Here is a 12705-nt window from a genome sequence, read left to right as displayed (position 1 = left end):
TAGAGCATCAGCCTTTGGGCTGAAGGGTCCTGGGTTTGATTCTGGCCAAAGGCACTTGCCCAGGTTGTGGGCTCAATCCCCAGTAAGGGGCTTACAGGAGGCAGCTGATCAATGATTCTCTCTCATCATTGATGTTTCAGTCTCTCTCTCTGTCTTCCTTCTCTGAAATCAATCAAAATATATTTAGAAAAAAAGAAAGGGAGCAAGGCAGGAAAGAAAAGAGGAAACAAAAACAAAATGAAAACTAAACTATGTTTGCCTTGTGAATACACTTCTAGGCACACACTCACTTAGAACACCAGCAGTTTATCAGGGAGAATTACTCACTGAACTTTGGTCATAGATCTTTCTAGGAAGTAATCACCATTAGGGAATATACAGAAAGTCTGTAATCAAGCTGAGACTAGGCAAGGAAGTCTGTTGATGGGACAGTGTTCTAGGGCTGTGTATTAGTGTATTAAATCATTGACCCATTTTAATCCTGAGTTCCTGACGGTCATTAGAGCAAGAGGCCCCACAAAGTCAGGACTTTATGAATTGTGTTCGTTAGGGAGTGTTTATGAAAGGGAAGCTCTGTAGAAGCAGCATGGTCTTCAGAGTTAATTATGCTTCTGGGCTCTGATTTGCTGAGGCTCCTCCCACTCAGATCAAAGACAGAAAACTCCAAGAGCTGTAGGTTCAGTTATGAACCAAATTAAACCCCTAAAAAGGCAGTGAGAATAAAATACTAGGAGACCTGCAAACCCTCTCTTTTTTTTTTTTTAATAAATTTTTAATGTTCATATTATTACAAATGTTCCTTTCCCCCCACTTCTCACCCCACCCTCTGCCCTTTCCCCACCCCCCATTGTCCTCATCCATAGGTGCACAGTTTATGTTCAGTCTCTTCCCACATCCACCTCTCCCCTTTTCCCCAAGAATAAACAGTTCACTCCCCTTCCATACCTCTGATTCTATTACGTTCAACAGTTAATATTGTTCATCAGATTTTTTTTTTTTAATTTCCTTGGTTTTTAGATTCACTTGTTGATAGTTATGTATTTGTTGTTTATAATTTTTATCTTTATTTACTTTCTCTTCTGAAAGAACCCCCTTCAGCAATTCATATAATTCTGGTTTGGTGGTGATGAACTCCTTTAGCTTTTTTTTATTAGTGAAGCTCTTTATCTGACCTTCGAATCTGAGTGATAGCTTTGCTGGATAGATTATCTTTGGCTGTAGGTTCTTGCTATTCATCACCTTGAATATTTCTTGCCATTCCCGTCTGGCCTGCATGGTTTCTGTTGAGAAGTCAGCTGACAATCGTATAGGTGCTCCTTTATAGGTTACTACCTTCTTTGCTCTTGCTTCTTTTAATATTCTCTCTTTGTCTTTTGCTCTTGGAATCTTAATTATGATTTGTCTTGGTGTGGTCCTCTTTGGATTCCTTTTGTTTGGAGTTCTGTGCGCTTCCTGGGCTTATAAGTCTAATTCTTTCATCAGGTGGGGGAAGTTTTCTGTCACTATTTCTTTCAGTATGTTTTCGATATCTTGCTCTCTGGGACCCCCATAATTCTGATGTTGGTTCGCTTGAAGTTGTCCCAGAGGTTTCTTACATTATCTTCAACTTTCTGGATTCTCTGGCCTTCTTGCGTCTGCGGAGGAGTGTCTTCTGGCTCTTTATGTTCCAAATCTTTGACTTGATTCTTGCGATCTTCCATTCTGTTTTTAGGACTCCATAAAATATTATTTATTTCAGACAATGTATTCTTTATTTCTTGTTGATCCCTTATTATTTCTAGTTAATCCCTTTTCATATCCTCATAGGTCTTGTTTATTTTATCGGCCTTTTCTAGGAGATTCTTGAACAACCTTATAAGTGTGGTTTTGAACTCTATATCCAGTCGCTTTTTGTCCTCCATTTCTTTCGTTTGTGATCTATTTGGTTTAGGCATTTTCGCAGGCAGCTTTCCTGATGGGGCGGGGTTTCAGGGTGGAGCCTTCAGCCTTGGCTTCCGTCAGCCCCGCCCTATGGGACTCCTGAGACTCAGGGTCCTTCAGTACTTGTTGCTAGCGCCTCTGAGAGAAAAGTGCCCTTGATTTTCGCCTGCTGCCAAACTGTCTATGCTCCCCCCAATGAGCCCGGTATTGGGGTTCAGTTCAGTTGGTAGTGGGATTGGAGGTGGCGTTCAGAGCAGTCTGGAGCCCCTGTCTCCTTCCCGTCAGGGCAATCCCTCGGCACAGCTGGCCGGCCCTTCTCTGCGCGCAGTGTGCGCGCCTCTGGGACCTCCTTTCGCCGCTTCCCCGGAGTCCCGCCTTACAGCCCGGCTCCCTATGGATGAGCCTGGGTCCCCGGGGTCTGGCCTAGAATTGGGGTTCAGAGCAGTTGGAGCTGGGCCCAGCACAGTCGGAGCTTTTCTCTTTTTCCCGCTTGGGACCGCCAGCCAGGCTCTCGGCCTCCCTCCTCTCTGGCTCCGTCCTCTCCGCGGGCGCCGCGTGTCTCCATATCTTGGGCTTTTACAGCTCCTCCGCGCTTCCTTCTGGTTTTCTCCTCGCTTCTTGTTGTAGAATTTCCAGTCAGTCGACTTTCCTGTAGTTCTGGGTAATGTCCATTTTATATTTTAGTTGTATTTTATTGAAATTGTATGCAGCTGCGGCTAGTTGCCTACCCGGGCAGCCATCTTGGATTCTCCCTAGTTTTTAACTCTGCAAACCCTCTCTTAAAAAATCCAAGATAAGGAGCCTGGGACTTGGCTAAACCGTTGGCCACCAAGACACAGCTAAGTTTTAACTAGGGAGCATTCTTCACATCATACAAGAGCCAAACATCTTTCCGACACTGAAGGGAACTGGATGTATAAAAGAATACTGCTTTCTTTGATCACCAAGTCAGGATGATCTTAGTGTTAGAAATCAGAATTATTTGTGTTTGGGAGGCACGATGGCTAGTTTTATGTGTCATCCTGGCTAGGCTATCGTGCCTAGTTATTCAACCAATTACTAATCTAGGTGTTTCTGCAAAGGTATTTTATAGAATGATTAACACCTATAATTAGTTTACTTTAAATGGAGGAGATTATCCTTCAGAATATGGTGGACCTCACCCAATTTTTTAAAGAATTTCAGACCAAAGCTGAAATTTATTTCTCTGAAAATGAAGCAATTCCACCTGTAAACTACATCATAAGCTCCTATTCTCATAAGCCTATTCTCATAAGCCAACTAGAGGCCCAGTACACAAAATATGGTGCTCCCTTTATATGACATTATGTAGAAATTGACCTATTAAAATAGGCATCTTGGATTCTTATGGTACCTTTTTTATTTGCTCACTTGTTTGTTTGGTGTCAAATCTCAACATTTGAGATTAATAAACAAGAAAAATGTAAATGATAAACTCACTCATAATTTCCTTCCATAATTAATAACAAAATCAGGTCCTCAGTTATTCATAGAAATACATATGTTAGCATCAATATCCAATTAAAATATGTAAATGTTCACTTATCCTGCCTGCCTGGTCTAAACACACCTCCATTAAAAATAGAATTTTTTTCAAAGACTCAGTTTCAACATAAAAACACAAAAGATGCAAGAATATTTTAACCCATCAGTGTCACCAACATCTCCCTAACCCTCCCCTGCTCTGTGGTGAGACCCACTCATGCCTTCAGCCCCATCCTACAAATTCTATGTAGTTTTCTCCCATAAAATTTTCTGTTCTAGTTGGTTCTGCCTCCTACCTCATGAACAGACCCAGTCTCACCTCCCTCTCTGCCTCAGGTGGAAAGCTGGTGACATGAGGTCAATGGATGGCCCCAATATTTGTTTTGTGTGGCTTTGGTATCAAGACCATTATGTTTGGATGCAGTAACAATCAGCTTGGCCTGCTTTCTGCCTGACCCACCACTGCACTTCCCACTTTGCTTTCTACCTATAGTTCAAATCGTTTCATTTGCCTGGGCTACCGTTATTCCCTCACCCCAAGTGTCCCTTAAATCCTGGCATGCTCCCTGGTTTCCCTGGTCAATCCTCTGTGTCTTAGGTGTCATTTCAGCTCATCTTTGATGGGGATGGTGCTTAATAGTTTGATCCTGGATTTTTTTTTTCTATTTGTTCTTTTCACAGACCATCCTTGGATAACCATTTTTTTAAAAAAATAAATTTTGACATAAATAACCGGTCAAATGCAAAAAGTTTCTTTCATTCTTTGAACTCACATGAGTACAAAAGATAAGATTACACGCATAAGATTATTATCTATTCTTATCTAACAGCGGTGATGGGTTCTCCAGGGCAATCTACCCATTTAGCCTGGCTCCTGGGTAAGCCAAAGTGTGAACTTGAGCTTGGAGCCAAAGAATTTAATTTTTAGTTAAGTTGCTAAATGTGAAACAAGCAAACCATAGAGCAGCTCTTTATGTCCACCCAGTGCCCAGATCAGAAACAAAAGACACAATCAGATGCTTCATTCCGACAGAGCCTCAACGACATTTTCTTTCGTCCCATGTCAAGAATTTGCTCCAGTTTCTAAAATGGTTGCTCACCTTCTTGACAGGTCGCAGAATGAGTCCCTTTTCCCTGTTTTTTCCTGAAGGATAAGCACTGACCAAATATCTCTTTTGTCAGTAGGTCTGGAAGGAACCAGTCTTCATGGGAGCACTCTTTCCAGTCCGGGTGGGGCTGTTTGTAGCCTCAAAGACCACAGCTGGATGTTCCTCTCCTAAGTTCCTCAGGGCTTCAGGTCCCTCAGATGTCCTTGAGCAACTAAACAGAAATGATGTAATGCTCGGGAGGTCTCCTAACCCGAATTCATTGGAATCAAATACCTCCCCATGTCTGACCTCATAGCTTTGTCTTAGTAGATGGAGAACCATGTATATGTGTATGTATAGATGAATGTATATTTATATTGTTGTATTCATACAAGTGTATATATAATGTAGTGTACATATATATGTACATATCCTTGCATGTGCATATATAAACATATATACATATATACATATATATATATGTATATGTAAATGAGTGTGTATGTGTGTGTATGCAAATTAACCTGAAATGGTGCTTTGTCTATAACTACAGCTCTACACAAACATGGCAACAAAACTATTTGGATTACTGCTGAGAGCAGCTTAACATTTTTTAGTGTGTCTACTATGTACCAAGTAATATGCTTGAGTCATGTAATCCTGTGTGATGGTACTATTTTATACATGAGTAAACAGGCCTGTATCACACAGCCTATGCTGAGATGGGAACTCAGATCCGTTAGGCTTATGGCCTTTCTCTCCATTTCCTCTCCTGCTCTTTACTCAGGCTGCTTCCTGTGGATGCCTCTTCCCCTTCCTCTTATCAATAAAACTGCCCATCCTTTACAACCCGCAAATATTCTGTTTCTACCTGGGACCTTCCTTTCGCGGCCCTCAGAGCTCTTATCTCGGTGTGGTGCTGGAGCCCACTCATAACTGGCTCAGCCAACACCCAAAGGCCAGTTGTTAACATTTCTTCCTGCAGCCTGTTCAACAGCATCACATTGGGAGCTTGAAACTGGCCAAGGTAGAACTACTTCCAACACAGAAATTGTCAGACAATATATATCCAGAACTTTCTTTTTAGAAAGTCAGTTGTTAAGTATTTGCCAACACAACACCCTCTTTTTTTAAAGTTTAAACTTATATCTATTTGTGATGTATTTATTCCTTTCGTGATTACTCTTCACATATGCAGGATTAAATGATCTCTTGGTATGAAAGGCTTTCAGTGCTAACACTGAAAAAAAAAACACAGGAAAAAAAAAACAAAAACAGAATGGTTGATCACCAAAACATCATCTCAGCTGTCAGTAAAATTTTTTTTTCTAATCTACACGAATAAAAGAGTAAGATGAAAATTGACCATACCCTCGCAACACCCAGTAGCCAATCAGGAGTGAGTATGCAAATTAACCCAATAAAGATGGAGGGTTAATTTGCATATGCAGGTGCCAAGTGGTCAGGTATGGGGTGACACCGCAGGTGTTCTGCACTGCCCTAACCACTCCAGGCCTTTGGGCAGTGTGGGAAGGCAGAAAGGCAGCTCCAGGCCAGAGTGAAGGCGGTGCCTGCAGCCAGGGGAAGGAAGGCCCATTCTTGCACAAATCTTTATGCACCAGGCCTCTAGTTAAATATATAATCTAAAACCTGTTATTCACTTTTTCATTTAACACTAGATCCTAAAGATCTCTTCCTATTAGAAATATATAGATAAATATTCCCATTTTTACTTTTTATGCTGCATAATATTCCACTGTGTGGATCTACTACTATAGTTTAATGACTAATCTCTAATGGTTTTGTACTTGGGTCATCTCCCTTCTTTTGCTATTACAAATACTAGCACAATAAATAACTGTCTGGGTATGTCATTTATTATGTGTACAGGTGTCTCGGTGAGATAGAAGTGGGGTTTCTGGATTACAGTGTAAACACACCTGTAATTTTGTTAGCTTTTGCCAGATACTTCTTCACAGGGACTAGGCCAACAATGTATGAGAATGCCTATTTCTCCCCTAGTGTTACCAAAGAGATAGTTGGATGTTTGTCAATTTGATAGATTAGAGTGGTATTTTACATATTTTCAATGTGCACTTCTCTATTGAAAATGAAGTTGAGCATCTTTTCATGTTTAAGAGCAGATAATCTACATTTTAAACAGAATCCTTGGGTAATCCTTATGTATATAGCTCTCTTAAAGTTTCTGGCCCAAAGCCAAAGGACTTGAAGAAAAAAATGGTGAAATGAATATGAGTGCTGAGAAGCAAGTTCCTGTCCCACTTACCTCCTGAGATGGTTAGCAGCTCTTCCAGGAAGTCTCCCACGTGCACATGCTCCCTCAGTGACCTGAACCCAGAATGACCCCTTAACCCCATCCTACACAGATAAATTAACATATTTTGTAAGGTGTGATGTGTAGCCCATTACCCACTAGGCTAGTTAAGATGTTAGGGGACATGGACGTGCTGTGGGAGACAGGCTTTCTTTGGGGCATTATGGTCAAGTTTTGTTCTCCTGCTTCAGGGAGGTGCTTAAGTTATAGGCGAGGTGTATCCCCTACAACTCAAGCCCAGAGTAAGGACTTCCTGGGCCTCAATTAGAAGGCTTGGCATGAGTCCCCAAGTTTGAGGAGCATGAACACTGATATTTGATTCACACCTGAACAGCCTAAAAGTGTGACACTGTGGCTGAAGCCCGAGGTGTGGCTGCTTTGGGTCCATATGTTCTAGGGCAGATAAAACAACTGTCACTGAATGAGTTGATGTGCCCAAGGAATTCTGGCTCACACCCTGCTGGATTCAGTCATTCAATGGTAGCACTTAGAGTAGCTTCCAGTGACTCTCACTATGCACAGAAGGGGCAAATCAGTGCTATGTCTGCTGATTACTTCACAAGACTTCCAAAGCAAACCAAAGGAGATTCCAGCTCTGAAGTAAAGGTAGTCAAAGGTCTAGAGATACTATTTTTACATTTTTAAAAATATATTTTATTGATTTTTACAGAGAAGGGAGAGGGATAGAGAGCTAAAAACGTCGATGAGAGAGAAACATCAATTAGCTGCCTCCTGCACAGCCTCCACTGGGTTTTTGCCCACAACCAAGGTACATGCCCTTGACTGGAATCGAACCTGGGACCTTCCAGTCCACAGGCCGAAGCTCTATCCACCGAGCCAAACCGGTTCCAGCAAAATTTATTTTTTTACTGAGGTAACATTGGCTTATAACATTATGCATGTTCCAGGTATGCAGCAAAGCCCTCAGAACAGCCACTAAGGGACACCACACATAGGTGTGGGGATTTTATTTGAGTCACTTAACCCAGTTAGTCATTAACCCAGTTAGCAAGGGAGCTTAGACTTCAACATAATAGACATGACAGGGGCCATGTGCTAGCCCTGAGCAAATGCAAAAGTCTGACCTCTTACCTGGACTCTTCCTGAACCTTCCAAGACCTCTCATCACAGATGGTCAGGGGCACGAGAGAGTTCTGAGAGCACACTTTACATGTGTAGCTGGGATCATGTCACTGATGACCCAAGAAAGAAAACAGTGGCCTGTCTTTTCGGGGAAGGGGGGTGAGTCATGGGACAGCAGATTGCACCCCCTCCAGCACTCCGCAGGTGTCCAGGCACTGGCGTATTTGAGGAGTTTAAGGAGCCTAAGAAATGGATGTGAATCCAGTTATGTTTTCACTTCAAGGGTCAAGCCAAACAAACCACAGGTCAAAAGGAACCAGGAAAAGGAAAAAAAAATACAATTTGTCCACAAAGTGTATTTTTAAACATCTGTTTTTCCTGTGCAGCTGTCTGGCCTGATTCCTTCTTGAAGAGTAAAAAGTTTAAAATAATAATAATAATGAAAATAAGTCCTTTTTCTCAACTTACCTCAGGATTGGAGTATGTTAGGATTGGAAAGGCTTTCATAGTTCATGTAACCAAATACTTGTATATAAGTGAAGAAATTGCTCTAGAGAGGTTAGCTGGCTGAGTGAGGGACCCATCTCTACTGACCCACAATTGTGATAATCTCTTCTGTCTGCATTTATTGTATTGTCTGACCAATCGTCTCACTTGAGAATTTCCAGGTTCTTTAGTAGGTGGGACAGGTGTTGTCTCCTCAAGATTAACAGATTATTGAAAACATAAGGTGATTGATTTCCTTCAAATCTCACAGCTAATACTTGTCACACTCCTGATTAGAGTCCTTCAAGTTAAGTTGTTGAGCATCAACCTGTGAACCAAGAAGTTGAGGTTCAATTCATGGTCAGGACACATGCCCAGATTGTGAGATCGATTCCCAGTGTGGGGAGTGCAAGAGGCATTCAATCAATGATTCTCTTTCCTTTAAAAAAAAAAAATCCATTTTTATTGATTCCAGAGAGGAAGGGAGAGGGAGAGAGAATCAGAAACATCAACAATGAGAGAGAATCATTGACTGGCCTCCTTCACACATTCCCTACTGGGATTGAGCCCCAAACTCAGGCATGTGCCCTTGACAAAAATTGAACCTGGGATCCTTCCACTGAGCCAAACCAGCTAGAGCTCAAGGATTCTCTTTCATCATTGATGTTTCTATCTCTCTTTCCCTCTCCCTTCCTCTCTGATATAAATAACGTTGGCTGAAACTAAAACCAGGTTCCTTCATAAAGCTTCTGGTTATTTCAGAAAGCTTATTTCCAATGCAGACATTTTATTTTCTTGAATGGGAATTGTGAATGAATGAATGAATGAAAAGTATAAATGTTTTGTTCATAATTCAAGTGAAATGATACTTTTTCAAGGTTGCATTCTCTTCTATCCTTAAGTCCCTTGTTAACTGCTGACATCACATCTAGCAATTTTCTCATCTCAACTGTAGTAAAATGATTATGAATGCAACTATTTAACATCCACTGCTTCAGCTAGAATATACACTTCATTTCTCTTTATCCCCAGTATCTACAGTGACAGAATTAAAGCCCAGTAGTATTTGTTGGCTGAGTAGCCAGCCACATCTTGGCTCTCAAGTGCAGTTGGTCTGCAGTTCATCAGCAGCCAGCCTCACCTGGGACCTGCAAATCCTGGGGCCCACCTCAGCCTTACTGAGTCAGTGTTGGGGGAAGGGAGAGTCTACGTTGTAATAAGCTCTCTAGGTGATTCCAATGCCCACTCAAAGGTTGTAGTGAAATTGATTAAGATTTAGCACAAAAAGTCTATCTCATAAGGAATCTGAACAGTGGGCAGTGAGGAAAACAGAAAGAAAGCTAAACTTATGGCTTTGGCAAACAGGACAGGGCAGGAGGAGGTGTGTGTGTGTGTGTGTGTGTGTGTGTGTGTGTGGTGTGTGTGTATGTGTGCTTGTGTGTAATGGGGCTGCAGCTAGCTGCTTGGGCACAAGGGAATCACTCACCCCAGCACATAAATACTACATGTTTAAGGACCAGTTCCAACTGGTCATGTGCCCTTGACCAGAATTGAACCTGGGATTCAACAACATTGAGACACTGAGTGTGTACTTCCCTGGTAACAAGTTCCTTGGCCTCTGAAGGCCTGTTTTTCAGAGTAGCCAAGTATGTTGGGTCCAGATTTTCAACCCTTTGGTGAGAGAGATTCCTGGTCCATAAGATCCTCAAAAGTATCCTAACTATTGCTCCCTGGTACCTGGGAAATAAATCACTCACTTTTGGGTATGGGTTGGCTATGAGGAGGACTGTTAGTCATTTTTAAATCTGTTGTTCCCTTCCTTGACAACTATTCAGTGGCTGGCTGCAGGTCCTGGCCAGTGGTCTGAGGACTCCTGGCTCAATATTGAGCAGCTCAGCTCCAAATTCCCTTTTCCCAGAACCAGTTACTTTAAAAAAAGTATTTAAAAGTTTGATTTCAAAATTACACATTTTGTCATGCTTAAGATTATTAAGACACCAGAATACACAAGAGAGGATGGATTTAACATAGAGGAGACTTGGAGTCAACCACTTGGGTGACTATCCCCAAATGGACCAGATTCAAGTTCACCATCTCCCCCACCCTATCTATTCCAGTTAGTGTTCCTCCCTCCCTACTGCCCGCCCCCCTCCCCCAATCACATACTCCTCCCAACTCCATCTCATTCTCTGTTACTCCAGCACAGTGTCCTTCCCTGCCTGGTGCTCCCAGCATGCCACAGGGTTGGAGCTTTGCCCAATATAATCCTGTCGGTGATTAGCTCATAGTTTAATAAACTATTTTGTGACTTTCTCACTTCATAAAAACTGCCAAATTTGGATACAGCTATTTCAATGGAAAAGAGAAGGGTCCTAGCAAAGACCAAATCATCAGGTCCAATAGACACGGCAGGAATATGTCATACTATGGAAATGGTACATTTGAGGTCAGGTTGGAGAAGGGAGCTATTCAGTAAATCGCATGCGTAGGTGGCCCAGACCCCAAGCCACCAGTCTTTGAGGCACTTGCTCTATCTTTGCTCATGATTGTGGCCTCATGGATGTTCCCTATAATGTAATAGGTACGAGTGAAGAGAATTTTAAGTGGGGTTGAGGAGCAAAATGCCAAATACTAAGTTTCATTTTATAGAAAATTACTTTATGATTAAAACACACGTAAAGGATCCCCAGTGCCTTTGGAACAAAAGTCAGACTTCCCTGGGTTGTCTCTGCCTTTCTGGTCTCTTTCAGTATGTGAGCTGCTCGGCTTATTCTTCTAGACTATTTCTGACAGTGAAAATGTTCTTCCAGAAATGCTCTGAAGTCTATTTCCAGTGAGTTAGAAAAAACGAGCAGAAGAAAAGCCAGCTGCTGAGCTGGCCTGTGGGCCTTTCTGGCCCACTATTCATTAATGATCATTTTTTCACAGCGTGTATTATTCCTGTGGGTGTGTTCCGCATTCCTGTCCTGCAGACATCCTTGATGGCCGCAGCAGTCTTCTGATGAAGACCCAATGCTTTATCCTAAACGCCCCCGCCACTCGGTTCAGCCAGCAGGGTGGGTCGTGCCTGGAACAGATGTCCCGGCTTGCCCTGGCCAAGCAGATCCGGGTCCCTCCCAGGAGCTGAGGCGCTTCATCCCTGAGACACCAGAAGCACTTTGTGATTTCATCAGACAAGATGAGATGTGTGTTTGGACCATGACCCTGAAGCCAACCAATGAAGTGTGTGAACTTAGAGCACTGACCTGATACATAGAATGCAACATTTAAGAAAATTCAGTTGGATTGAAAAGAGCACATTCTTCCCCTGGTGAGCCTGGTGCTTTGTAAGATGATTTTGCAAAAGGAAGGATAAAATTATCTCAGTGAAAATTTTTGATGCTCTGGAGAAGGTAATTGGAGAATTGTGGAGGACATACTATTTCTCAGTAAGAACTGCAAGATTTAATTAAAGCCTCAAAGCAATGATAGCTAGTCCTTATCGAAATATATGGTTGACATATTGCTTTTGTGTGATCCATTCAACACCTCAGGCTTGAATGTGCACTCAAATCACCTGGAGATCTTGTGAAGAGGCAGATCCTGTTTCAGAAAGTCTCAGGGACCTGGATTCTTTATTTCCAACCAGCTCCAGGTATTGCAAATACTGCTGCCTGTGGCCCACACTTAGGGTAGCAAAGATGGACAAGCAAAGATGTTCTTAAGACAGTGTTTCTCCAAGAGTGGTCATCGGGCCACTCATGTGAGAATCGCCCTGGTAATATGTTCAAAAACAGAGTCCTGGCTCCACTACAGTTTACTACATCCAGTATCTATAGTAGGATCCCAGGAACCTATATTTAACAAACAGCTCATATGATTCTTATCAATGCTATAGCTTGAGAATGGGCCTGTCTAATGATAAGTGGCAAATTTGGGAGAACCAGGAATTGTGTGTGGGGAAGGCTTTGGCTGTGATAAGGGGGCTCTTGTGTAGTGAACAGGAAGGAAAAGTGCCAAGCACTTAAGCAGGTGGGGCATTCATAGATTGGCACATGCAAGCCATTCAAGGCATCTACCTGACAGGAAAGGAGTGCAGATAAGTGTTCATGATGATGTGATATTGAACTGATTTCTGTTGCTAAAGTAAACTTTAAGTTTTAGTATTAAGCATATGCTCCTCACTTTAAGAAATAATTATGATTTTGAAAAAATTGCAGAAAGTTAAGTTTTTATTTGTTTACCTTCTTATTGACTTACGTGACACTCTTAGGAGCGTCCATCATCACTCATGTGGATTCTTTCAGT

Source organism: Pipistrellus kuhlii, unplaced genomic scaffold (genome assembly GCF_014108245.1).
Source record: "Pipistrellus kuhlii isolate mPipKuh1 unplaced genomic scaffold, mPipKuh1.p scaffold_m20_p_5, whole genome shotgun sequence".
NCBI lineage: Eukaryota > Metazoa > Chordata > Mammalia > Chiroptera > Vespertilionidae > Pipistrellus > Pipistrellus kuhlii.
This window is presented reverse-complemented; position numbering follows the sequence as displayed.